A 27,821-nucleotide genomic window follows, 5' to 3' on the forward strand; every position below is an offset into this window, starting at 1 on the left:
TTTCACCATGTTGGCCAGGCTGGTCTTGAACTCCTGACCTCAGGTGATCAGCCCACCTCGGCCTCCCAAAGTGCTGGGATTACAGGCATGAGGTGCCACGCCTGGCCTGTTAGTTTTTTTAAAAATGTTCACTTAATAATATATTATAAACCTATTCTCAAGTTTCATGAAGTATCCTTTCACAATATCATCTTTGATGGCCCCTTAGTATTCATTATACGGCTCTATCATAATTTTAACAACCAACCCTTGCATGGTTGGACATTGGTGACATTTCCAATTTTTCACTATTATGAAAACAAAAAAAGTTCTGTGAACAGCCCTGCATCTTTTTGCCATTGGGTAAGAATTACCTGAGGGTAAATTCCTAGACTGAGGATTCAGGAGTCAAAGGACTTGCCTCACACTAGGGCCATAGCAATTCAACCTTTCACTGATAATGCCTGGGACTCTCCAACTACCCACATCCTCACCAACACAGAAGCAGTCTCCCTCAGACTGCCAGGCTGGAGTGCAGTGGTATGATCATGATTCACTGTAGCTTTGACTTCCTGGGCTCAAGCGATCCTCCCACTTCAGCCACATGAATAGCTGGGACCACAGGCACGTGCCACCATACATGGCTACTTTTTAACATTTTTTTGTAGAGACAGGGTCTCACCATGTTGCCCAGGTTGGTTTTGAAGTCCTGGGTTCCAGCAATCCACCCACCTCAGCCTCCCAAAGTAGTGGGATTACAGGCATCAGCCATCGCACCCAGGCCTCACCAATATTATTATTATTATTATTGAGACAGGGTCTCACTCTGTCGCCCAGGCTGGAGTGCAGTGGACACCAACAAATAGCTTCCCAGTTATGCAAACGCTTTCATCTACTTAACGTATATTTATTCAACACCTACCGTGAATGAGCCAGGCACTCCAGCTACAGCAGAAGATGAAACAAAGTCTCTGCTGATGACGAGGACTAGAACATTCTAATGGGAGAGACATACAGTAAACAAAGGTCAGTTCTACAGTGATGAATGCCATGAAGAAAAGTCAAGCAGGAGAGGGGGCTAGACAGTGGGAGACGTGAGAGAGGATTAGGGTGCTATTGTATGTGTAATAGGATGGCCAGAGAGAGCTTGTCTAGTGATGAGCGGAAGTAAGCCCTGTCATGGATAAATGGGCAGGGGCAGTTATCTCCTCTAGGCAGAGGGAATACAGGGGAGAAGGCCCGGAAGTGTGACTGTACTTGGCTGCTCAAAGAACAGCAGGGAGGCCAGTGTGGCTTGGGCAAGGGAGGGAAAAGCAACAGGAGGTAAGGTGGGGAGGGGTGTGTACAGCTCAGGTAGGACTTTCTAGGCCACAGAGCAGTGTTAAGATTTTTTCTGAGTGAGAAGGGAGCCACTGGGGGATTTGAAGAGAGGAAGGAAGTAATTTGACTCATGTTTTAAAAAGATCACATTGGCCAGGCGCGGTGGCTCATGCTTGTAATCTCAGGACTTTGGGAGGCCGAGGCGGGCAGATCATCTGAGGTCAGGAGTTCAAGACCAGCCTGGCCAACATGATGAAACCCCGTCTCTACTAAAAATACAAAAATTAGCTGGGTGCAGGGTGTGGTGGCAAGGGCCTGTAATCCTAGCTACTTGGGAGGCTAAGGCATGAGAATCGCTTAAACCCAGGAGGCGGAGTTTGCAGTGAGCCGAGACTGCACCACTGTACTCCAGCCTGGGAGATAGAGCGAGACTCTGTCTCCAAAATAATAATAACAATAACTATAATAATAAATGAATAAATAAAAAGATCACATTGGCTATTCTATGGGGTATAAAGGCGGCAGGGAGTGCTAGGATGAAAGCAGGGAATGTCACTGGAAGGCTCTTACACAACTCCAGGCAAGAAATGGTGGTGCCTTGGCCACAGGTAGGAATGGTTGAGATGGTGAGATCGTGGAAGCTTTGGAAGGTGGAACGCACGTTATTCGTGATGGGTCAGTTGGGGGTGTAAGAAAGCGGAGTCAAGGACAGCCCAAGTTGTGACCTGAACAATGGAAGGAGGGAGTTGCCTTTTGCTGGGATGGAAAGACCCGGGGATGATTAAGTTTGGAGGCAAAATGAAGAGTTCAGCTGTGGATATATCCAGTTTGGGTTCCTGTTGGATATCTGACTGGAGACATGTGAGCCTGGAGTCGAGTGGGAGGGGCTGGGCTAGAGATACTCATTTATAGCCATCCGCAGAGAGAATGTATGAAAGCCTCGGGACTGGGTGAGGGCATCCAGGAGTGGGCTAGAGAATAGGAGAGGTCCCAGGGATGACTTCTGGGGCACTCCGGCCTGTGCAAGTTGGGGACATGAGGGAGAACCAGCAAAGTAAACTGAAGAGGGATCCCGTGAGGTGGGAGGACCCAGAGAGAGGGGCCCCAGGAAGAAATGGTCAGGAAGTCCAGCAGGGAGGAGGGCGCAATTGCTGGCCAACCGCTGATGCTGAGGACTGAGACGGGATGGTTGAGTTTGTCAGCAGGAGGTCATCGATGACCTTGACAAGAGCGGTTTCAGTGGAGCGGTGGAAGTGAAAGCCCCACAGAGAGAGCTGGAGAGAGAAAAGGAAGGAGGGATGAAGATGGTCAATTCAGAAAACTCTGTGAGATGTTTTCCTGGGAGGGGGAGCAAAGAAATATAGCGATGTGGGGGTGGGGGTGTGTGTGCATGGTCTTGTGCGTGTGTGCATGTGTGTGCGTGTGTGTGTAAGATGGAGAGAACTGCAGTCGATTGAATGTGCTGATGTGAATGAGCCAGCAGAAGAGGGGGACCCCTGGAGCTGTGGGAGAGACACAAGGAATTGCTTGATGTTGTCCTGGAGGAGTTGAGAGAGGACGAAGGGCAGTGTCCCAGTGGAGGGTGTAGAATTCGAATTCACACAAGGCGTTCAGGTAACAGGCACGGGTACAGGCGGGAGTGAAGGGAGAGGTGGAGTCTGAGGAATTTTCTTTCTGATTGCTTCTGTTTCCCAGTGAAACAGAAAGCAAGGTCCTCTAGCAGCTGACAGCTAATACAGCAGGTTCTTTTTTTCCTCAGGTGTTACAGAGAGCTGCACCTTCCACTCACCACACGTGAAATGGTTGGCTTGTATCTGGGGCCACATCACATAAAAACCCTATGAACAGCAGGATCACACTCAGCAAGATGAGAGCCCACATGAGGCTGGATGTGCAGGAACTTGGACCGGCAGGGGGACCCTGGCAGGTGCCATTCCCCCTCAAGGGGTGAGTGCTCACCAAGTGGAATGGGAGTGTGACTCTGTAGCAGTGATTCATGCACAACGTGCTCTCTCTCTCTCCCCTCCCTTTACATGCATGTTTAACTGTCTGTAAATTAGGTTGGGTGCAGTGGCTCACTCCTGTAATCCCGGGACTTTGGGACGCTAAGGTAGGCAGATCACTTGAGGCCGGGAGTTCGAGACCAGTCTGGGCAATATGGTGAAACACTGTCTCTATGAAAAATACAAAAATTAGCCAGGTGTGGTGGTACGCATCTGTAACCCCAGCTACTCAGGAGGCTGAGGCATGAGAATCACTTGAACCCAGGAAGTGGAGGTTGCAGTGAGCCGAGATCACACCATTGTACTCCAGCCTGGGTGACAGAGCAAGACCCTGTCTCAAAAAGAAAAAAAAAAAGGCCGGGCGCGGTGGCTCAAGCCTGTAATCCCAGCACTTTGGGAGGCCGAGATGGGCGGATCACGAGGTCAGGAGATCGAGACCTTCCTGGCTAACACAGTGAAACCCCGTCTCTACTAAAAATAATACAAAAAACTAGCCGGGCGAGGTGGCGGGCGCCTGTAGTCCCAGCTGAGGGAGGCTGAGGCAGGAGAATGGCGTGAACCCGGAAGGCGGAGCTTGCAGTGAGCCCAGATCGCGCCACTGCACTCCAGCCTGGGCGACGGAGCGAGACTCCGTCTCAAAAAAAAGAAAAAAAAAAAAGTGTGTTAAGTTAAATGCACGATTTGTGTAAGTTAAATGCACCATGAAGACTCCACTGTAAATGGTGCAGCTGGAACCTCAGGCCTCCTGACTCCACATCAGTTTTCTCTCTACTATAATACTGCATCTCTCATCATACATCACTAGGGAGCACCAAAATTGAGGGGAAGAAGGTAACCCAGGCTGAAAGGAGGAAAAGAGAGCCTAAACCAGAAAATTCTAGAACATCAGACCTGCATGGGCCCCCACAGATCATCTGGCCCAACACCCTTATTTGACAGACATGGAAAATGTGGTTCACTGACTCACCCAATATCACACAGCAGAATTCCCATCATCCCCATCATCATCATCATCACCATCATCACCATCATCACCATCATCATCACCATCATCACCATCATCATCATCACCATCACCATCATCATCACCATCATCATCACTGTCACCATCATCACCATCATCATCACCATCATCACCATCATCATCACCATCATCACCATCACCATCATCACCATCATCATCACCATCATCACCATCACCATCATCACCATCATCATCATCACCATCATCACCATCACCATCATCACCATCACCACCATCATCACCTACACCATCATCACCATCACCACCATCATCACCATCACCAACATCCCTATCATTATCATCATCATCACCATTTACCATCACCATCATCACCATCACCATCATCACCATCACCATCATCACCATCACCACCATCATCACCATCACCAACATCCCTACCATCATCATCACCATCACCATCACCATCACCAACATCCCTACCATCATCATCACCATCACCAACATCCCTACCATCACCAACATTCCCACCATCATCATCACCATCACCATCATCACCATCACCATCATCATCACCATCACCATCATCACCATCGCCATCATCATCACCATCACCATCATCACCATCACCAACATCCCTACCATCATCATCACCATCACCATCACCAACATCCCTACCATCATCATCACCATCACCAACATCCCTACCATCACCAACATCCCTACCATCATCATCACCATCACCAACATCCCTACCATCACCAACATCCCCACCATCATCATCACCATCACCATCATCACCATCACCATCATCATCACCATCACCATCATCACCATCACCAACATCCCTATCATCATCATCACCATCACCATCACCATCATCACCATCATCATCACCATCACCAACATCCCTATCATTATCATCACCATCATCATCACCATCATCATCACCGTTACCATCACCATCATAACCATCACCATCATCATCACCATCACCAACATCCCTATCATCATCATCATCACCATCAACATCACCATCATCACCATCATCACCATCACCAACATCCCTATCATTATCATCCTCCTCCTGATCACCAATAATTGTCATCTGCATGGAAGCTAGCCTATATTGATTACTCCCTGCTGCCAACCTGTGTCCCATTTCATCATCAAAGCCTCTTGAGGTGGCCACTCTCATTATTTTCATTTTACAGGTGGTGAAACATCATAGACCAGGTAAGGTGTAAACTGGGAGACCCTCCTCCCACCCACTCTGTAAAAACCTTTACTAGAGATCTCACGTTGGGCCAGTAACCCTAAGACAGGAGGCAGAAGGGGGCTCCCCTTGAAACCCGAAAGAAGTAAATTTAAGACCAGTAAAGGGAAGTTTTGCTTCACACAGAGGGGGCACTGGCTAAAAATACTAGTGGCTTCAAGAACTATTTAGATCAGTTCATAGATAGTTGATCACAGGGCAGTTAGAGGGATGTTTTAAAGATATAAATCAGGCTGAGCCTGGTGGCTCACGCCTATAATTCTAACACTTTGGGAGGCCAGGGCAGGCGGATCACTTGAGGTCAGGAGTTTGAGACCAGCCCGGCCAACATGGCAAAACCCTGCCTCTACTAAAAAAAAAAAAAAAAAAAAAATTACCTGAGTGTGGTGGTGGGCACCTGTAATCCCAGCTACTCTAGAGTCTGAGGCATGAGAATCACTTAAACCTGGGACATGGAGGTTGCAGTGAGCTGAGATCATACCACTGCACTCCAGCCTGGGTGACAGAGTAAGACTCTGTTTCAATAAAATAAAATAAAGACATAAATCAGATCACAACTCTCTGCTGTCCAAAACCACCCACTGCACTTGGAATAAAACCCAGCCCCTGGCCAGGCATGGTGGCTCATGCCTGTAATCCCAGCACTTTGGGAGGCTGAGATGGGTGGATCTCGAGGTCAGGAGATGGAGACCATCCTGGCTAACACAGTGAAACTCCGTCTCTACTAAAAATACAAAAAAAAAAAAAAAAAAAAAAATAGCCGGGCGTGGTGGCGGGCACCTGTAGTCCCAGCTACTCAGGAGGCTGAGGCAGGAGAATGGTGTGAACCCGGGAGGCAGAGCTTGCAGTGAGTAGAGATCGCACCACTGCACTCTGGCCTGGGTGACACAGCTAGACTCCATCTCAAAAAAAAAAAAAAAAAAAAATCCAGCCCCTTTGCCCTGGTGCTTCCCCACCTTCTTCTTGCTGTCATCTCTGTGTTCACCTGGCCGCAGCCACGGCTACGCTGCTCTCCTTGCTGTTCTTGAAATGTCAATCTCTTCCTGCCTCAGGGCCTTTGCACCTGCCATTTTCTCTGCTGGGCCACCTTCTTCTGCTCTTTGCCTGGGTGGCTTTTTCTCCTCCTCCATGCCTCGGCCTAAATGTCAACTCCTACAGGGGGCTTTCCCTGCATGACCCCTCAGCTGAGTCAGTGCCTCAGCTGACTCAGGCACTGAGACTCAGGCACGCTGTCTCGTCACCCTCTGTCTCGTCACCTTGTGGTTTTCTTCCTTGCCTTTATCACAGCCACATTATTTTATTTATTTACTTGTTTTGTGTTTGTCTCTTTCTGTTGGACAGTGAGCTACATGATGTCAGTGTCATTGTCTGTCTTTTCATTCCTGTGTCCCCAGAATGGTGCGCTGCAGGCCCAGTGCCTGGCATGTGCTCTTTATTTATTCAGCACTGACTCTGTACCACCCCACCTCCGAAGCCCTTTATACGAATTAACTCGTTCATCAGTCCTCACATATCAACCCTGTGAGAGGGGACTTTATTATCATCCTTATTTTATAGAAAGGAAACTAAGGCACAGATAGGTTAGAAATTTACCTAAGGTCACAGCTAGTGAGAGGTAGAGATGAAAATCTAGGCAGGGGGTTCCAGAATCTATGCTCTTAACCACAACCATCTACTCCCTCTCCAGTATTTACTGAGAAAGTCATCAGCAGACATTTGAGAAATGAATAAATGAGCCAGGTGCAGCAGCTCACACCTGTAATCCTAGCACTTTGGGAGGCTGAGGCAGGCAGATCTCTTGAGGTCAGGAGTTCAAGACCAGCCTGGCTAACATGGTGAAACCCCATCTCTACTAAAAATACAAAAAAATTAGCCAGGCATGGTGGCGGGCGTCTGTAGTCCCAGCTACTCGGGAGGCTGAGGCAGGAGAATGGCGTGAACCCGGAAGGCGGAGCTTGCAGTGAGTCGAGATTGTGCCACTGCACTCTAGCCTGGGCGACAGAGAGAGACTCCGTCTCAAAAAAAAAAAAAAGAATGATCATGGCAGCCTTACTGGTGATAGCAAAAAACTGGAAACAATCCATGTGCTCATCAACTGGAGAATGGATAAAGTCACTGAATTCTATTAGACAATGGAGTATTAGACAGCAGGAAAAAGGAATGAAGGCCAGCCAAAAATGCAAAATCATGTATGTATTTTAGAAACATAGTGATGCATGAAAAAATCAAGCCAAAGAAGAATGCACATGCATTGTGCTGTTTATGTAAAGATAAAAAAACAAACAAAATAATGTGTTGCATAGGATCCTCCCCATTTGGTAAAATTATTTTTTTTTTCAAAGCAAGGGCATGGAATGATGACCACAAAATTCAGGATAGTGTTTACTTCTGGAGGAAGGCAGGGAATAGGACTGGGTAGGCATGTACAGGTGGCCTCAGTGGTGCTGGTAAAGGCCTAGTTCCTAAGCTGGGGCCATGGGTTCACAGATATTTGTCTTCATACGCCAGATATTCAACACACTTTTCTTGTAGTTATCAAATATTACATAGTAAGTTTTGCTGTTTTTTTAAAAAATGTAGTTCCTAGGGTTGATGTAAAAATTAAATGGGGCCGGGCGTGGAGGCTCATGCCTGTTATCCCAGCACTTTGGGAGGCCGAGGTGGGTGGATCACCTGAGGTCAGGAGTTCGAGACCAGCCTGGCCAACATGGTGAAACCTCGGCTCTACTAAAAATGCAAAAATTAGCTGGGTGTAGTGGCCCATGCCTGTAATCCCAGCTACTTCGGGGGCTGAGGCAGGAGAATTGCTTGAACCCAGGAAGCAGAGGTTTCAGTGAGCTGAGATCACGCCACTGCACTCCAGCCTGGGTGACAAGAGTGAAACTCTGTCAAAAAAAAAAAAAAAGAAAGAAAAAAATTGAATTAAATGGGAGTGCAGATAGATTTGTTTATTCATTCAACAAACATCTGCCATATGCCAGGCATCCTCTGAGATGCCAGGGAAGATACAAAAAAGGAGAAGACTATGCAACTGGGATGAGGTGGCTCAAGATTAGAACAGCTAACAGTACCAGCTTTGGATCCAGAGAGACCTGGGTACAAATTCCAGCTCTGCTACTTACTAGCTTTGTGACTTTGAGCAAGCTACCTAACCTCCCTCTTCCTCAGTTTTTTCATCTGTAAGTCAGGAATGATAATCATGGAAATGGTATGAGGCTGAGATAAAGCTACGAAGATAACTGGCTTGCCATGTTACTGAGCATTGAGTGAGAGCTCAGTAAATGTCACTGTTTGTGCCAACTGCCGAGAGGGTGGGGTGGAGAGGAGAATGTTGCTCTGTCCAGGTGAGCTTTGAAAAGGAGAAGGAGTTTGAGTTGTACTCTGGAGCACCTGATGGCTTGAAACAAAGCAAGGACAAGATTTCTGTCTCAGAATAAGCCCCCTGACTAAAGTAAGGGTAAAACTAGAGCCAGGAAGGCCATTTAAGAGGCTGTTAGAGACCAGGCGCGGTGGCTCACACCTGTAATCCCAGCACTTTGGGAGGCCGAGGCGGGTGGATCACAAGGTCAGGAGATCGAGACTATCCTGGCTAACATGGTGAAAACCCGTCTCTACCAAAAAGACAAGAAATTAGTCAGGTGCGGTGGCGGGTGCCTGTAGTCCCAGCAACTCGGGAGGCTGAGGCATGAGAATTGCTTGAACCCGGGAGGCAGAGCTTGGAGTGAGCCAAGATCATGCCACTGCACTCCAGCCTGTGTGACAGAGCGAGACTCCGTCTCAAAAAAAAAAAAAAAGAGGCTGTTGGAATCATCCAGGTGAGAGATTATGGAGTCCTGAACTAGGGGGCTTGGAGCGCAGAGGGACAGGAAGAAGGGGACAGATTCTGGAGCAAAACTGGGGAGATAAAATGGATTGGATTGGGAAGCTGGATGTGGGAGCTGAGGAGCAGAAATCACCCGGGACAATATCCAGGCATGTTGTCCTGAGACCGAGAAACCAGAAGAGGCGGGTGGCAGGGGAGAGTAAGATGATGAGTTTGGAGCTGGTCAAGCTGAGTTGGGTGCAGGGGAGTTGCCAAGCAGAGCTGTCTAGGAAGTGCTGTGTTTATGAATCAGGGACTCAGGAAGGGCAGAGCTCAGTTTCAAGAAGGTAACTGGGAGTGGGTGAGGTTGTCCTGGGAGGATGTACAGGCCGCGCATAGGCCAAGGTGCCCATGACTGCAGAGGCAGGAGGAGAAGGGCTGCGGGGGTGCCTGCAAGGGAGCTGCTAGCTAGATAGGAGGAAGATGAAGATGGGGATCCAAACTTGCCCTGAAGTTGAGGGAGGTGTCAGCTTGGAGGAGAAAGGTGAGGTCCACCCCAGAGTCGTGTCACAGAAGGGTTGAGAAGAGGCCAGTGGATCTAGCCATCAGGGTTGTCCATGCCCTGGGCAGGAACATTTTCCTGGTGTGAGGGAGACTGAACTTTGGAGAAGCTCCATGGTGAAAGGTCTTTCTCAATGCACCCAGGGTGAATCATGGCCCCTGCCCAGCTGAGGTCCATCCTGCCTGCTTCTTCATCCTGCCCCTCATACTCCATGGATGGTACTCCGTGCCTAGTCCTGATTGGTCTGTAAACTCCAGGAGCAATCACTAGGAATCACAATAAGTGTATTCTCCACTTGAGCCTTGTTTCAGTCCTGAGAGGTCTGTATTATTTTCACCCCCATTTTACAAATGAGCAGACTAAGGCTCTGCCCCACGTGCCCAAGACTGGGGGTAGGTTTCATCCCTAACTTGTGGGTCGCATTTGAGAAAAGGAAACCTATATCATCTGAACCTACAACATCCAGACTCAGTGGTTCTCAGACTTCAGCCTGCCTACAAATCACCTGAGATTCCTATGAATTCTGCTCTTGGGCCCCAGACTGCAGGAATTCTGATCGAGCAGGTGTGAAGCCGTGTTTGGGGATGTGTGTTGTTAACCAGCACCCCAGGTGGTTCCCATGCAGGTGACGGAAGTCCACCCTTGAGGCAGCATTAACCCAACCCTGTGCGGCACAGAGGAGGGTATTTCAGGCACTGGATTGGTCTGGACCCCAAGCAACCGGTTTCTGGCGATCAGTTGGGGGTCTGGCTGCAGCTGGGAGCGGATTGGGGCGGAGGGAGGCAGAGGGCGGTAATAAAGAAACAACAGGAAGCTCTGCTTTTATTAGCCCTGGGTAGTAGCAGCTGCAGGTGAGTAATCTGATTTCTGCGGCGTCCTGTTTTCTCCGCTGCCTGGCGGTTCCTCGACACCCACTCACCTGCCACCAGCCACGGGAGAGAGGGCAAGGGGGAGGGAGGATGGGCGTGGGGCCCCGCCCGCCCGGGTCCCTCGCCCACGCCACGCGGGCGCACCCGCCGCGCCGACGCCGCCACCGGCTGCGCACCTGCCGCGCTCGCGGCAGGGAAGTCAGGCTCGGGCTGCGGCGGCGGCTGGCGGGGAAGAGACGCGGACGCCCACTCGCGGCCCTGCCGCTTGCTCCCCGCCTCCCCGCTAGAGTTGCACCACCAGGCTCTGGGCGCGCTCCCCCCGATCGGAAGGCTGGGTGCCGTCTCCCAGCTCCGCCCTTGACTTCTGAACCTCAGTTGCTGCTTCTGTCAAATGGAAGCACGTCCACCTACTGGTGCTAGACTGGTGAGATCAGGGAAGGGGTGCTAAAGTGACAAACTGTAAAGGGCTGTAGCGATCACCAAGGCATCGGAAGGAAATTGGCCAAGACAGGCAAGTCTCTTAGCTGTGGCGGGCCTCGGTTTCCTTATTTGTAACATGGGAATGAGTAACGCTTCCTCATAAGCAGATGATGCTCATGATGTGGATGGAACACAGCGCAGGACAAGGGCAGTGGCTGCCGTGGGGTCGTTATTACTGTTGCTGTTAGCCCAGTTCAGAATCCGCGTTCCCTCTTCTTACTTTGATTCTCTGGTTTTCCCTGGTTCTCAGCACACGTTTAGGAAATAGAGGGCTTGGATCAGAAAGGGATTTTCAGGGTCAGGGGCTTGCCCAAGACTGGGGATTGGTTCCATCCCTGACTCTCTGAACCAAGCTTTCCATCTGTAAAATGGGATTGACAACACCTTCCCCCAAACCCTCAGACATATAAAGACCAATGAGAAACCCAGAAACACCTGGTAAACTGTGATGTACTACCCACATGCAAAGACGGTAATTATTTCTTCCAGGTGCCTCTTTGCCCTAAAGAGTCAAGGATGAGTCAAGAACCAAATGAGATGAGCCAGGAGGATACCTGTGAGAAGGGCTGGATGGCATTCCCCTTTACCCATGGAGCTCACTGCAGTGTGCAGCAGTGGCCCAAGGGTGGAGAGGGAGGTCGAGGTCAGGCTAGGTCCTGCCCTTGGGGGCTCATGTCCCAGTTAGCCCAGGATGCAAAGGCCCAGGTGTGATGGGAGCACAGAAGAGGGGGGAAGCCGACTCTCTGGGCAAGGGGGATCAGGCTGGTACAGGGGGTACTTCCCAGAGGAGTTAGCCTTGACGGGACCCTCTGAAAAATGATTGTAGCTCAGGTTGGGAGAGGGGCAAGGCAAGTGCTGGACAGAGACAGATTCCAGCAGAAAAGTCCAGAGACAAGAAAGGGGGTAGTGCGCTCAGGAAAACGGTGTGAAACGTGACTGAAATACAGGGTGGGGAGAAGAAATGGGTTCAAGATAAAGTCAAATTGGAGCCAGGTGTGGTGGTGCATGCCTGTAATCCCAGCTACTCGGGAGGCTGAGGCAGGAGAATCACTTGAACCCCAGAGGTGGAGTTTGCAGTGAGCCAAGATCACACCACTGCACTGCAGCCTGGATGCTAGAGTGAGACTCTGTTTCAAAAAAAAAAAAAAAAAAAGATGAAGTCAAATTGGGAATGGCCTCCAGCACCACCCTAGGGAGCTCAGACTTCCCCCAGCAGAGCCTGTTTGCTTATCTGTGAAATGGGGGCAATGACAGAAAACCTACCCCATAGGGTGACAGAGAGGGCTGAGGTTGATAGGGAGGCATTCAGGGTTCGCAGTAGGAGTGACATGGTCAGGTGTGGGTTCTAGAAAGATCTCTGTGGCAGGCTGGGCACAGTGGCTCACGCTTGTAATCCCAGCACCTTGGGAGGCCGAGGCAGGTGGATCACTTGAGGTCAGGAATTCGAGACCAGCCTAGCCAACATAGTGCAACCCCGTCTCTACTAAAAATACAAAAATTAGCGAGGCGTGGGGGTGCGCACCTGTAGTCCCAGCTACTTGGGAGGCTGAGGCAGGAGAATTGCTTGAACCTGGGAGGTGGAGGTTGCAGTGAGTCCAGATTGCACCACTCCACTCCAGCCTGGGCAACAGAATGAGATTCCATCTCAAAAAAAAAAAAAAAAAAAAGAAAAAAAGAAAAAAATCTCTGTGGTAGTAGGTATGGAGGATGGACAAGGGGAGGAAAGGAAGGACAGATTCAAGTTGTTGTGGTGAGCTGAAGGAGGCCTGAACCAAAGTAATGGCAATGGGGAGGGAGGGGGGGAAGTTGGGCAAGAACTTTCTGAAACTGAATAGCAGTAGATCCAGGAGAACAATTAAGAGGGAGAGACGCAAAATAAAGGTGACAGAATTTCCTGTATCAGGAGCTGAGGTAGATGATGACAGCATTAACTCAGGAAGGCGGCAGGCAGAGCGAGGTCACCTTTGAGGTACCTCCCAGATGTCCATAGATGTCCACTTCCTCAAGAACTGACTGCACTACACACCCAGATATAGGACTAGATAAGACCCGAGATCATCCAGGGAGAGGCAAGAGAGAGAATATTAGGAATCTTTTGGTTGAAAGTGACAGAAACTGAGTTCAAATTAGGTTATGGAAAACAAAACAAAAAGCAAAACGATCCTACAAACGTAGTGGCTCCTTTATCTTAGAGTTTCAAGGGTGAGTCAAACTTCGGGCATTGCTGGATCCAGGGTTTCCAATGATGACATTGGGTTATCTCCCCATCACCCCCATCAGTCAGTTCTGTTGTCTGTGCCTTTCTTTAAGAATGGGCCTTCTCGGCCGGGCGCGGTGGCTCAAGCCTGTAATCCCAGCACTTTGGGAGGCCGAGACGGGCGGATCACGAGGTCAGGAGATCGAGACCATCCTGGCTAACACGGTGAAACCTCGTCTCTACTAAAAATACAAAAAAACTAGCCGGGCGAGGTGGCGGGCGCCTGTAGTCCCAGCTGCTTGGGAGGCTGAGGCAGGAGAATGGTGTAAACCCGGGAGGCGGAGCTTGCAGTGAGCTGAGATCCGGCCACTGCACTCCAGCCTGGGCGGCAGAGCCAGACTCCGTCTCAACAACAACAACAACAACAACAACAAAAAAAAAGAATGGGCCTTCTCCACCGGGCATGGTGGCTCACGCCTGTAATCCCAGCACTTTGCGAGGCTGAGTCAGGCAGATCACTTGAGGTCAGGAGTTCAAGACCAGCCTGGCCAGCATGGTGAAACCCTGACTCTACTAAAAATACAAAAATTCTCCAGGTGTGGTGGTGAGTGCCTGTAATCCCAGCTACTTGGGAGGCTGAGGCAGGAGAATTGCTTGAACCTGGGAGGCAGAGGTTGTAGTGAGCCAAGATCACACCACTGCACTCCAGCCTGGGCGACAGAGTGAGACTCTGTCTCAAACAAACAAACAAAAAGAATGGGCCTTCTCTCCTATGGCAGATAGGCATTCTCCAGTCCCAGGAAAGATGCTCAAAACGTCCTACCAGCTCTCATTTCAGGAGAGAGCCAAGCTTCGCCACTGGCTGCATGGAAAGTTCCTGGGAGGGCTCTGATTGGCTCAGCTTGTATCACATGCCCAGGCCCAAACCAATCACTGCATCAAGGAAAATGGGACACTGTGATTGGCCTACTTCCCTTCCCAGAGTGTGGGGCCCTGTGAGGGATACCTGACCAGACCACATGGACAGGAAATGAGAGGATTGGAAAAATATGCCAGGCAGACAAAAAAGGTTCCAGCCCTGCCTCAGTTTACAATGAAGCTTGAGGGCAGAACCCTGGGGAACACTAATATTCAAGGGTTGGGTAGAACTTGGGAAGGAGACTGAGGGGTATGAGAGAGGTTCCGGGAGAAGCAGCGTCTTCGAGGGAGAAGAGAAATTCTACAAGGAGCGAATGGTCAAAGGCAACTTCTGGGAGGGGTCACTCACACTCACTGTTCTGGTCTCCAACCACCCACCCTCACCTGACATGGGAAGGCTCTGGGACCCGGTGTCACTAACACTGATTCTGCCACCTCCCCCAGCAGAGCCTGTTTGCTTATCTGTGAAATGGGGGCAATGACAGAACACCCACCCCATAGGGTGACAGAGAGGGCTGAGTGAGAGACACCGAGAAATGCTTACCCCAGTGCCTGGCACATAGCAAATGCCCAATAAGTAGGAGCTACTTACAGTGCTGGCCAAAGAAATAGTATTAGTTGTTGGTGGTAGTTGTAGCACCCAGAATCCTGCCATCTTAACAGGGCAGAAAGGATAACAAATTTAGCACCACTCAGGCACCATTCGTTCATTCATTCATTCACTCACTGAACAATCTTTAACTGAGTGCCTCCTGTATATCAGTCCCTATGCCAAACACAGCAGATGTAAAGAAGACACAGGGATCTGAGGATGTATGGGATACAGACCTGATGGTGGATGGTTGCGATATGGAGTGATAAGTGCTGAAGGGACTGGGTTTTGCAAGCCCAGAGAAATCTGGTCCACATGGAGGCCCCCAGGCAGCCCCCTAAGAAGACAACATTTGAGATGACATTTCATGTGCACTCACAATGGATCAGGTACTGGGTGTGCCAAGCATTTCCACATTGTTCCTGTGACATGGATGAGGGGATGGAGCCCAGAGAGGGTGGGCAGCTTACTCAGCGTCACCATGCTCATAAGTAGGGACACCAGGGCTGGCCCAACTCCACTGGATGAGTTTGCCAGATGGGGAGAGAGGAGAGACAGGATGTCAGGCAGAGGGCAAAGGACAATGTGATCCAATCCTCTAGGATGGGGAGAGGGAACTGGAATTCCCATAGGGAAAGCCCATATCTGTAGAAGGGTGGGCCAGAGGCAGTAGGATAAGGGCAAGGTGAGAGCCATGACCTCCAGCAAGTCCTGTGCCTTCTGGAACCTCCATCTCCTCCTCTATAAAATGAGATTAAGGACATCTATTATATTATCTTCATCTCCATTTTACAGGTGAGAAACAGATCAGATCAAACCTATTCAGTTGCAGAGCCCATGACTGAGCCATGCACTGTGGTTCTGCTGGAGCAGATGAGATGTATGAGTTCCCTGCAAACCCTCCTGTTTGTCTCAAGAGTGGGAGCCATGAAGAGCACCCCAAGAGTAGGGGGAAGCTTCATGGGAACAGCCCTCAGAGAGTCCCAGAAGATGCTCCTGTGCTCCTACCCAGAAATTCAGTCTCTTAAGGACCTTAGAGACAATTTCATTCATGCATTAGTGGGGAGTGATGCCTACAACTTGCAAATGGAGAAACTGAGCTCAGAAAGGAGGGAGTGACTTGTCCAAGGTCACACCACAAGCTGGTGGTAGAAATCCATTTAGAATGCAGGCGTCCCAACATCTGGTTTTGTCCGTTTCTCCATTCCCCCAACTCCTCACACGTGACTTGTCCCCTTGTCCCCAGGATGGTGATCTCTACTGGTCCTGAGCATTTAATATGGGCCAGACACTTCGCCTTACTCTGACCCTCCAAACCACCCTATGAAATGTTAGTCAGAGGCAACTGTACGTACATAATACATGGCTTATTGATAGTATGTTACAAAACACATAAAATAATCATTGGCGTATCTGCACTTTGTGACCACCCTATAAATTGTACAATCCCTATTTTACAGATGAGAAAATTAAGGCTCAGAGATGGGAAAAGACTGTCTCAGGGACAGCAAGCAACAGGGTGAGGATTAGGATCCAGGCGTCTCTGACTCCAAAGCAGGGGTGTCTTGTCCACACCCCAAGCTGCTGTCAGGGAACAGATGAGAGAGCCTGCAAGGGGAGGTGAGGGGAAGGTGCTGAGCCCCAGTCATAAGCGAGGTGACAGTTATTGTAGTGGCTACACAGGTGGCCCCTGAGATCAGGCTGCCTCGGCTGGAATCCTGCTCTACCACTCCTTAGCACTGTGCCTTCAGGCAAACCATTGGTCCGCTCTGAACCTTGACTTCCTTATCTGTAAAATGGGCGTGGTAATAACATGCCACCCTCATTAGGTTCCTGGAAGGGTTAAATGAGTGTGTAGCCCATGGTACGTGCAGTGGAAGTGCTGCCTCTTATTTGTGTGGCATTCTGCAGTGACTGTCTCATGTACTCTCAATAGTGCTTATAACTCTTATGGGTTCTGGAGCTAGCCACCTGACCTCTGCCACCACTTCCTAGCACGGTGGCAGAGCTTAGAGGGAGATTTAAGGTGAGGATGGTGAGGTTTAAGTCCTGGGTCCCCCATTGGCATGGCGTTGTACTTCATTATTTTTTAAAGAGACCCCCCCAGTATTGAGACCCCCTTTACCAACATCCTGCCAAGCCTGGATCTGCCTCTATGTGAGGAACTCTACCTCTCTGTGTGCCTCAGTTTTCTCATCTGTTAAGTGGGAAGAAGGTTAATTGTGCTGAATAAATGAATTAATATGTGTAGAATGCTTTAAAAGTGTCTGGCGTGTAGTAAATGCCCAATACCTATTGGCTTCTTGAGTAAATCTCCAGTGGTAAATGTGCTAGTAAACATGTTAAATGCTTTACATGTGTCATGTTGTTTGATTATGTTTAATCTTCACAACAAACCATCCCATTTTCAGAGAGGTGAAGTAACTTGCCCAAGGTGACAGACTGTGGAAGTCAAATGTGTCTGACTCCAGAGCCAGGCTACTTCTGACCACTGTGCCAGCTACTTCCCTGTTTATGAGGGTACCCTCCCCTCCCCACTGACAGCTGAACCTGGAGGACTCAGGTCACACCTCCAGCAGGCACTGTCTGCCAGGCCCAGGTCACCTGAAGGTGGCCCATGAGGCTCCTGCAGGAAAGAAGCCCCCACGTCCAGGTGGGCCCAGGCCCTGCCCCACCTTGCACCCTCATCCCTCCTGCCCCCTAGAGCTTCCTCCTGAGCTCCCGTCACCAGAGGCCCTGGCCCAGGTGGGGTGGGGGCTAACGGGTGACAATGACCGATTTAGAAAGTAAAGTTGCTTCTCAAACAAATAAGAAAGAAGAGGAAAGAAATGGCCTGCCCGCTTCCTGCCCCACTCTCTCTTCCAGCACCTGGGGCCCAGCTGCAGGGTTTTCACTGCTTGTTTGTTCATCCTGCTCGAGGAGCCTCTTCTTGAAGGCCCAGGCCCCCTCCCTATGGGCGTAGGGATAATTGTTGAGCCAGTGGAAAGAAGCACCCTCCATGATTGTTGTATTGTCATCGTCTCCAGTATTGTTTTGGACAACAATACCAATAATCACAACAATCTGGGTTTCCTGCAGTGGGGAGGGGGAACTACCAGCTTCAGACTTGGGAGGAGCCCCCCTGGCTCTGCAGTTTCTGAGGTGTGGAGGCCTGAGCAGGTTATAATTCCTCTCTGGGCTTCAGTTTCCTTGTCTGCAAAATGGGGACGGGGTGATGGTGAGGGCTGAATGGGGCAAGCATGGCCTGTCAAGCATAGTGCATGGCCCTGGTGGGAACCATTCAGTTGATTACTATGAAAGCCAGGGTCACAAAGAAGCAATTTTAAGAGCCTCCTCAGACATGGCTGGAAAGCTCAGTGGACTCCAGGATACAATGCTTATAAAGCCCTTAGTGTGTTTCTAATTACTGCTTTGAGTGCTTTACGTATCATCCTTCATTTCATCCTTACCACAACCAGATGAAGCAGATGCTATTGCTGTTCCTATTTCATAGATGAGGAAACTAAGATGCAGAGAAATGACTTGTCCAAGGTCAACACAGCTGGTAGGTGCAATTGGGGATGTGGATGCAGCTTTTCCAGGTCCGGGATCTGTTCTAAGCTGCATACACTGCCCTGGGGTCAGGGTCTGGCTCTGAAGGGTCTGACTTGCCTTGTGATTGTGGACAAGTCATTTGCCTTCTAAGCCTCAGACTTCATCTACAAAATGAGCAGCCCATGATACCTGCCTGTAGATGTTGTACAATCCTAAAGGAGAGTTGTGGTCAGATTAGCGACAATGTAGAGAAAGATAATGAATGAGTACACCAGGGGTTCAGGAAACCATGGCTGACTGCGATCATTATTATTAGTTTTAAAGTCACAGGCGAGAGGCAGCCTAGAGGATGCTGAGGGCCTGCCCAGCTTTGAAAGTCTAAATCCTGTGGTTGCAGCTGGGGAGTGACTCCAGGAGGCACCTGGTGAGAGGTGGCTCCACCCGTTGGGGCTAAAAAAATCCCTGAGCTGCCACCGTGCAATCTGCCAGTCACCTGCTCCAACTAATGGCAAACTCTCCAACCCTGCTTCCCTGCCCCTACCCCCACCCCCTATGAGCTAGGAAGAAATCACCCTAGAGAAAACACCTGACTTCTCTAAGTTTCTGGGAAAAAAACCACTGATCTTGCAGAGCTTTGTTGGATTGGAAATAGTGCCTAGCAATAGGTAGTTGCTAAAGGACGATGAGAACCTGCACTTTGGGGCCCACCTGTGTTCCAGTCCTGGCTATGCTACTTCCTGTTGTGTGACCTTGGGTAGGTTGCTTGGCTTCTCTGAGCCTCAGTTTGCACAACTGGAAAATGGATTAGCATAGCACCTGACACACAGTAGGTGCTTAAGGGCTAATGATTATTGTTGGGTATGGCCATTTATTGTATTTGTTTGTTTGTTTGTTTGTTTGTTTTTGAGACAGAATCTCACTCTGTTGCCCAGGCTGGAGTGCAATGGTGCCATCTCGGCTCACTGCAACCTCTGCCTCCTGGGTTCAAGCAATTCTTCTGCCTCAGCCTCCTGAGTAGCTGGGATTATAGGTGCCTGCCATCACGCCTGGCTAATTTTTTGTATTTTTATTAGAGACGGGGTTTCACCGTGGTTGCCAGGATGGTCTCCATCTCCTGATCTGGTGATCCGCTCGCCTCTGCCTCCCAAAGTGCTGGGATTACACGTGTGAGCCACTGTGCCCAGCATTTATTGTATTTTATAAGCATATCCAGAAGTCCTTAAAGATCCGGAGGGTATTATGTTCTTTCTCATGCTGAATCTGTTTGCCCCTCCAGAACTCCGCTTCGCCCTTCCTCAACCTGTTCTGTACCTTGATTAGGTGACCTTTGTGGGTGACATCAATGGCCCCCATTGCCCTCTGGCTTCTGGCTGGATGAGGCAGGAGGGCAGAGGCCCCTTCCTGCAGGGTTGCCACCTTGGCTGTGTCCCTCACCCGAAGCCTACGCTCCTATCAGTTGGCCCTGTGCATACATCTCTGGCCATGGGTCCAGGTGACCTCTCCCTGCCCACCCTTCAGGCCACAGGTGGTAACAGCTCCTCATATTGCCTGCCAGCCCTGGGGTACTGCACAATTCCCCCTGGTTTTCCTAAACCTTGCCCACACCTTTGTTAGTTGTCCCTTCATTAAACTTTTTACAAATTACCCATTTGGTTGTACCATCTGTTTCCTGCCAAAGCCTTGACCATGGTTTATGTGGCATGTATCCTGTTGTTTTCACCTAGAACTCCAGGTATGGAAGAATAATAAAATTCTCACTGCAATTCACACTGCTTTCACATATGTGTAGTCATCCACTTTATTAACTACTGCTTAGCATCTGCTGTGTGCCAGGCTATATGCAAGGAATTGGGAGTAGAGATGACCAAGATATAGTTCCTGCCCTCAAGGAGCTCCTGGGCTAGTCAGTGAGACAGACCCCTAAACAGACAACTACAATATAACTTCTAAAAATTGTAACAGGCTGGCTGTGGTGGCTTATGCCTGTAATCCCAGCACTTTGGGAGGCTGAGACAGGTGGATTGCTTGAGGTCAGGAGTTCAAGACCAGCCTGGCCAACATGGTGAAACTCCATCTCCACCAAAAACCACAAAAATTAGTTGGGCATGGTAGCATGGGCCTGTAATTCCAGCTACCTGGGAGACTGAGGCACAAGAATCGCTTGAACCGAGAGTGGAGGTGGCAGTAAGCCGAGATCACGCCACTGCACTCCAGTCTGGGCAACAGAGTTATAAAAAAACTAAAAGCTATAATAGAGGCACATGCAAACCCTGTGACAAGGCAGGAGAGAAGCCACCAAACTCTGGGAGAGGCTGGGATGGCCGCACAGCAGAAGGACTTTTGAGCAGCATCTTTTTTAAAATTCTGTTTTAGTAACATATTTAACCCAATGTCTCAAAATATTATCAATATGAAATATTATCCATTATAATCAATATAAAAATTCTTGAGATTTTAAAAGACATAGAAAAATGTCCAGGAAACTTTCTGTGACTTTCTTGGGCAGAATTAGACATTTCCATCATCACAGATGGCTAGAGGTTGAACAGCATCTGGGAGGTGGGAGGTGATGGTACTCTTCTCCCATTTTACAGATGCGGAAGCAGAGACTCAGAAGAGTTCATCACTTGCCTGAGGTCACAGTAACTCCCTGGCGGAGCAGGATTCAAACCTGCTTCTGTGTCATTCCAAAGTCTATCTCTCCTTGCTGCTCTGTCCACCTCTGGGCCCCTCCTCCCAGAAGAAAGCAGTTGACAAGGGCTGAAAAGTAAACATTTGAACTGAAGTCTTCTGACCCCAAGTCCCTCAGTGCTATCAACCGACTCTAGGGGACAGACTGAGGGAAAGGCAGCAACCCTCCAAACTGGGTTCCATATTTATTTTGAAACAGAGTCTCGCTCTGTCGCCCAGGCTGGAGTGCAGTGACACAACCTCAACTCACTGCAACCTCCACCTCCCAGCTTCATGTGATTCTCCTGCCTCAGCCTCCCGGTAGCTGGAACTACAGGCGCCTGCCACCATGCCCGGCTAATTTTTGTATTTTTAGTAGAGACGGGGTTTCACCATATTGGCCAGGCTGGTCTGGAACCCCTGACCTCAGGTGATCTGCCCTCCTCAGCCTCCCAAAGTGTTGGGATTACAGGCATGAGCCACTACAACCAGCTTCAATCTGGGTTCTGACCCCTATTCTTCTGGGGTCTCTGGGTCACATGGAATAGGTGGCAGCAGAGAACTGGGGACTCCAGGTCAGTTGTAAAATTCTCTTTTAGCAGGTGAGAGCGTTGTTCATGGGTGAAGGTACAGGCTGTACTGGATTGTGGGGAGAGGAGGGGAAACTAGACGAGGCAGGAAAAGTGGCCAGTGGGTCATCTTGGCATCTTTGCCAGTGTCATGGTCAGCAATTCCCTCCTCACCAAAACATCCAGAAACACCCATTCCCGAGCCTCGTGTAGGACGCAGAGTTCACAGTGAATTAGTCACCATCATCTTAATCCTGATGCTTGAGAAATTAAAATGTATTGAGAAAGGTAAGACATTCTAATGGGCAGCTGACCCCAGGCTGTCATGTGGAGAGAGACATAGGAGGGTTCTTTGGCCAACATCCATGCATTGGAGGGGAAACCAGAGCCCTAGAATCACGGAAGCAAGGGGAATTCGCTGGCATGTCCAGGTGTGTGTTTGGTGACTCCAGTGATGTGTGGTGCTAACAATAATTATCAGTAGCTAATTATTTGCTGACCTATTCACTTTGACATTATTCATCCCCCCATCAAATCATCTGTCCATAGCCCTCACAGCCATCCACCTCTCAATTCCTTCATTCATCCATTCATTCATTTTCTCCCCATTCCCCCATCCATCCTCCCATTATTACCACTGACTCTGCACATGGTCCTGTGTTGGATGCCTGACATGCAACCACAAGACTCAGCTCTTGCCTTCAAACCTGGTGAGGTATTCAGACACTTAGTCTAAGCAAGAGAGGTAAGTGTGGAGATGGAGTGTTCTAGGAGGGGCAGTGAGAGCTCCAAGGAGGAAATGCCCAATTCTGCCGGAGGGAGTCAGAGAAGGCTTCCTGGAGGAAGGAACACTGCAGCTGGTCTTCAAAGAGGGGCAGGGGCTCATGAAGCCAGAAGAAGAAAGCCTGGCTGATAAGATGGGCAGCGATTCAGACCAGCCGGGGACACAAAAGAGCTTGCCACAGAAGCTGATGGGAGGAAATCAAGGAGAACTGACCTCCAGCCAAGATTTCACCTCAGGTTCTCAGCAGGAGTGACTTCGGAGTGGTGTCAGCTTGGAAGTTCGCACCATTCTTACCTGGCCTTGCCTTCTCTTGGCACTGTGCAGGCTCTAGGACATCAGACCTGGGGAGCATACAAGTTAGTCCCCTTATTGCAAGTCAGGGAAACTGAGGCCTGAAGAGGAGAGGAGACATGCCAAAGTTACACAGAGAGTTAGGGGATCAAAACCCAGGTTTCTTACTCCCAGGCTAGTGTACTGTCCACTGGAGTCTCCCTCCCCCATCCTGAACACACGCTAGATTCTAAACACTCACGACCCCTCAGTGGCTGGCATAGTGCTGGGCCCAGAGAAGGGGACCTCTCCTACTTACACTGGGTACCTGCCCTGTCCCCACAAATAATTGGATTGATAGAACTCATTTGCACTCCCTCCATTGTCCCTTTTAATTCCCATAACAGTCCCAGGGGACTGGAATTACTATTCCTTTTTGCAGATGGGGAAAGAGGGCAGAAGGGGCTTGCCCAGAGTCACCCGGCTCAGAGAGGGGAACGGGCTTACCCAGAGTCACACAGTTCAAATGCAGCAGAGCCAAGGTCCTCACTATACCCTGTACCTGATCCAAGACCCTAGGTGGCAGTCACATAGCCTCGAATGTTCTGGCCCCCAACGGACCCTGTGCCATTGAAGTCAGGGACTGTGGACAGGTATGTTCTGCAGGGACAGAAACCAAACAAGGGAGTAGGGCTGGGAGGTGGGGGAAGGACTCAGGAAAGGAAACCTTGTTTTCACCTGTAACCTGCTCTGCCCCGCCTAGCAGTGGAAAATGTGTGTCAGGGGAAGCTGCTGCCTGGGGACGGGGCAGGTGTGCGTGGGCAACAGGGTGTGGAGGGGGTGCCATGGGAGGGCAGGATGTGCTGGGGTTGGGGGCAAGGTCAGGGGTGCTGGAGCAGGGTTCGAGAACCTAGAGTAAGATCTCATTTCTGGGCCGGGCACGGTGGGTCACGCCTGTAATCCCAGCACTTTGGGAGGCCGAGGCGGGTGGATCACGAGGTCAGGAGATCAAGACCATCCTGGCTAACATGGTGAAACCCCATCTCTACTAAAAATACAAAAAAATTAGCTGGGCATGGTGGCACACGCCTGTAGTCCCAGCTACTCGGGAGGCTGAGGCAGGAGAATCACTTGAATCTGGGAGGCAGAGGTTGCAGTGAGCCGATATCACGCCACTGCACTCCAGTCTGAGTGACAGAGCGAGACTCTGTCTCAAAAAAAAAAGAAGACTGACTTCTAGAAGGATGGGCACACCGTCCTATGAAAGTTGTCCCCAACCTCTACATCCCAGACCTTCTTGGCCTCGGCCAATTCTCTCCTCTTCTCTGCTCAACGGGTCATTCAACAAGCATGCATTGAGTACCTGCTATGTGCTAGGACCCAAGGATGCAGAATAGCCCCTTTCCTAACCAGAGAGGAGCACAGTCTGGAAGAGGCAGGCAAGGCGGACAGCTCCAATACCATGTGGGTAACACAATCCAGCGAGAGGCTGAGTCAGTGGTCAGGGAGGCATTCTGGAGGCCAGGAGGACAAGCAGATAACAATAACCACTCTAGGTCAGGCATGGAGACCCACACCTCTTATCCTTGCACTTTGGGAGGTTGAGGTGGGAGGATCGCTTAAGGCCAGGAGTTTGAGACCAGCCTGGCCAACATAGCAAGACCCTATCTCTGCAAAAAATTTAAACATTAGCCAGGTGTGGTGTCATGTGCCTGTAGTCCTAGCTACTATGGAGGCTGAGGCAGGAGGATCACCTGAGCCCAGGAGTTTGAAGCTGTAGTGTACAATGATCATGCCACTGCATTCTACAATAATCCCTATCTCTAAAAGAATATAATAATAATAATAATAACAACCACTTTTGTGAGCTTACTAGAAGCCAGATTAAAGAGCTAAGCCCCCGTAAGGCTTTTTAATACCTTTCCATCCCCAAACAACCCTGTGAGCTAGGAACTGCTAGTATTCCCCTTTTATAGATGAGGAAATTGAGGCATTGAGAAGGAAAGAACTTGCCCAAGTTCTCACTGCTAGATGCTAGAAAATGGCACAGCCAGGACTTGAAACCAAGCGGTCTGCTCTTACCCACTCCACTGAGGAAGGAGAAGTGGAAGCTGGTGTTGGGAGAAAAGGGGGGCCACATGGAGGGCACAACAGGAGGAGAAGCCCAAACAGAAGATGATGTGCTGGAGCTGAGAGGGGAGGGGAGGGAGGCTGCTGAGTGGAGGGGCCAGGGAGCAGTCAGAGCCCAGGCAAAAAGCCCCTCAAAGCATTGCCCTGGGACTGGGGACCTATAGGCACGGTTGTTCTAGAGAAGCGCCCTCCCTTAGAAGTGGTGATCAGGCCGGGCGCGGTGGCTCAAGCCTGTAATCCCGGCACGTTGAGAGGCCGAGACGGGCAGATCACGAGGTCAGGAGATCGAGACCATCCTGGCTAACACGGTGAAACCCCGTCTCTACTAAAAAATACAAAACACTAGCCGGGCACAGTGGCAGGCGCCTGTAGTCCCAGCTACTCGGGAGGCTGAGGCAGGAGAATGGCATAAACCCGGGGGGCGGAGCTTGCAGTGAGCCGAGATCCGGCCACTGCACTCCAGCCTGGGCGACAGAGCGAGACTCCATCTCAAAAAAAAAAAAAAAAAAGAAGTGGTGATCAGTGAGGGCCCAAACGGACAATTATATGTGATTTAATTTTTTTTTTTTTTTTTTTTTTTTGAGACAGAGTCTCGCTCTGTCACCCAGGTTGGAGTGTGGTGGCATGATCTCGGCTCACTGCAACCTCCGCCTCCCAGATTCAAGCAATTCTCCTGCCTCAGCTTCCCAAGTAGCTGGGACTACATGCGCACACCACCACGCCTGGCTAATTTTTGTATTTTTAGTAGAGATGGGGTGTCACCATATTGGCTAGGCTGGTCTCAAACTCCTGACCTCAGGTGATCCACCCACCTCGGCCTCCCAAAGTCCTGGGGTTACAGGCACGAGCCACTGTGCCGGCCTAACGTAGACCCTATCAGTTTCCTAGGCTGCTATAACAAAGTACCACAAGCTGGGAGGCCTAAACCAACAAAAATGTTTTCTCTCCTAGTTCTGAAGACCAGAGATTGAAATGCAGATGTCCTCGGGGCTGTGCTATCCCTGAGAATCTGAGTAGAGTCCTTCTTTGCCCCTTCCTAGCTTCTGGTGGTGGCCTTCAGTTCTTGGCATTCCCAGGTTTTTGACAAACACCCCTCCAGTTTCGGCCTCCGTCATCCCGTGGCATTCTCCCTGTGTGTCTCTCTCCTTTTCGTATAACGACACCAGTCATATGGGATGAAGGGCCCATCCTGCTCCAGTATGACCTCATCTGAACTAATTATACCTGCCACGACCTTATTTCCAAGTAAGGTCACATTCTGAGGCACTACAGGTTAGGACCTCAACATATATTTTGGGAGGGCACAATTCAACCAAAAAAATGTCATTAAAGGACTTTTCATATAAATAAATGTAAAATTTGAAAAACTCCTATGCAGTTCATGTGTCCCAGTTTGATATTCAGAAAATATAGCCTCAATATATCTGTCCACTACACTAGAACTTTGCCCTAGTGAGTACTAAATGAAGGTTTGAGAAATATTTGACTTGTGGTCCCCTAAGGCCCTGAAGTCTTTCCTTAATAAGCCCAAATAATAGAATAAAAGTTTCCAGGGAACAGTCAAGCTGCCCTCTGTCCTCTATAGCTGGCGGGCAGTTGCTCCACTGACCCCAGCCTCACCTTCTGCATGGGCACTGGCTTGGGGAAATAGCCAGTAACAAAAAGGACAGAGGGGCCTCAGCACCCTTGCTCACTGGATTAAGTGGAACCCACAGTTCTCAGCCCTCTCCCTCGCTTCCCCATCCAAACAGGCTCAGTCTGCTCCATTCAGACAAATGCCCATCTCCAACCCTGCCACGTAGACCTGCTTCGGGCCTTTGTCTTTCCCTCTGGAACTACGGCCTCAGTCTTCAGACTGATTTCCTTGCCACCAGCAGGTAATTGGATCACCCTAAATATGAATCTGATCACTTCTCTGACTGCCATGAAACCTTCAATGGCTCCCATTGCTTTCAGAATGAAGTCCGTATTCCTAAGCTTTGCCATTTCAGGCTTTACAAGTTGGTCCCCAGGCTTGTTTTTCATGATTTCTCTACACGTGCTCTATCTTACAGGTAATGGAGGTTCCGGAATTTCTAATTAAAAGAGACTTAGTTGGCGGGGAGGGGGGTGCATTCTGATTAGAAGGGGACACAGTGGGGAGGCATGTCTTTTTTTTTTTTTTTTGAGACAGAGTCTCACTCTGTCACCCAGGCTGGAGTGCAGTGATGCACTCTCGGCTCACTGCAACCTCCACCTCCTGGGTTCAAGTGATTCTCCTACCTCAGCCTCCTGAGTAGCTGGGATTACAGGCATTCGCCACCACACCCAGCTAATTTTTGTATTTTTAGTAGGGATGGGATTTTGCCATGTTGTCCAGGCTGGTCTCAACTCCTGACCTCAGGTGATCCACCCGCTTCAGCCTCCCAAAGTGCTGGGATTACAGGTATGAGCCATGTGCCCGGCTGGTATGTCTTGAAGTTGTCTTTATAAACAACTTCTGAGCTTGGTTGTGCTTTTTTTCTACATCTGCATCTTAGCATATGCTGGTCCCCCTACATGGAATGGTCTCTCTGCAACTCCATTCTGATTCATCCCCCTGCCTCCCTCCCCGACGCCTCCCGCCCCGCCCCCGGCACATAACCAAAATAACCCACCTCTCCCTGCTCCAAAGACAGAGTATTTGGGGGCTGGGTGTGGTGGCTCACACCTGTAACTCTAGCACTTTGGGAAGATTGCTTAAGCCCAGGAGTTTGAGTCCAGCCTGGGGAACATAGTGAGACCTCATCTCTACAAAAAAATTTTTTTAAAGTAGCTGGGTAGGCCGGGCGCGGTGGCTCAAGCCTGTAATCCCAGCACTTTGGGAGGCCGAGACGGGAGGATCACGAGGTTAGGAGATCGAGAC

General features: G+C 49.9%; 1 long non-coding RNA gene across 1 annotated transcript; it reads right to left on the reverse strand.

Moving 5' to 3' along the window:
• Nucleotides 1-901: 901 nt before the first annotated feature.
• On the reverse strand, nucleotides 902-23,496 carry LOC135968810 (uncharacterized). The gene is made up of 3 exons (XR_010583778.1): nucleotides 23,315-23,496; nucleotides 22,751-22,878; nucleotides 902-976 (listed from the first exon to the last, which is right to left on the reverse strand). It is a non-coding gene; the product is annotated as an uncharacterized lncRNA (long non-coding RNA).
• Nucleotides 23,497-27,821: the final 4,325 nt, after the last annotated feature.

The sequence above is a fragment of the Macaca fascicularis genome, chromosome 1 (genome assembly GCF_037993035.2).
Source record: "Macaca fascicularis isolate 582-1 chromosome 1, T2T-MFA8v1.1".
In the NCBI taxonomy this organism is placed as follows: domain Eukaryota; kingdom Metazoa; phylum Chordata; class Mammalia; order Primates; family Cercopithecidae; genus Macaca; species Macaca fascicularis.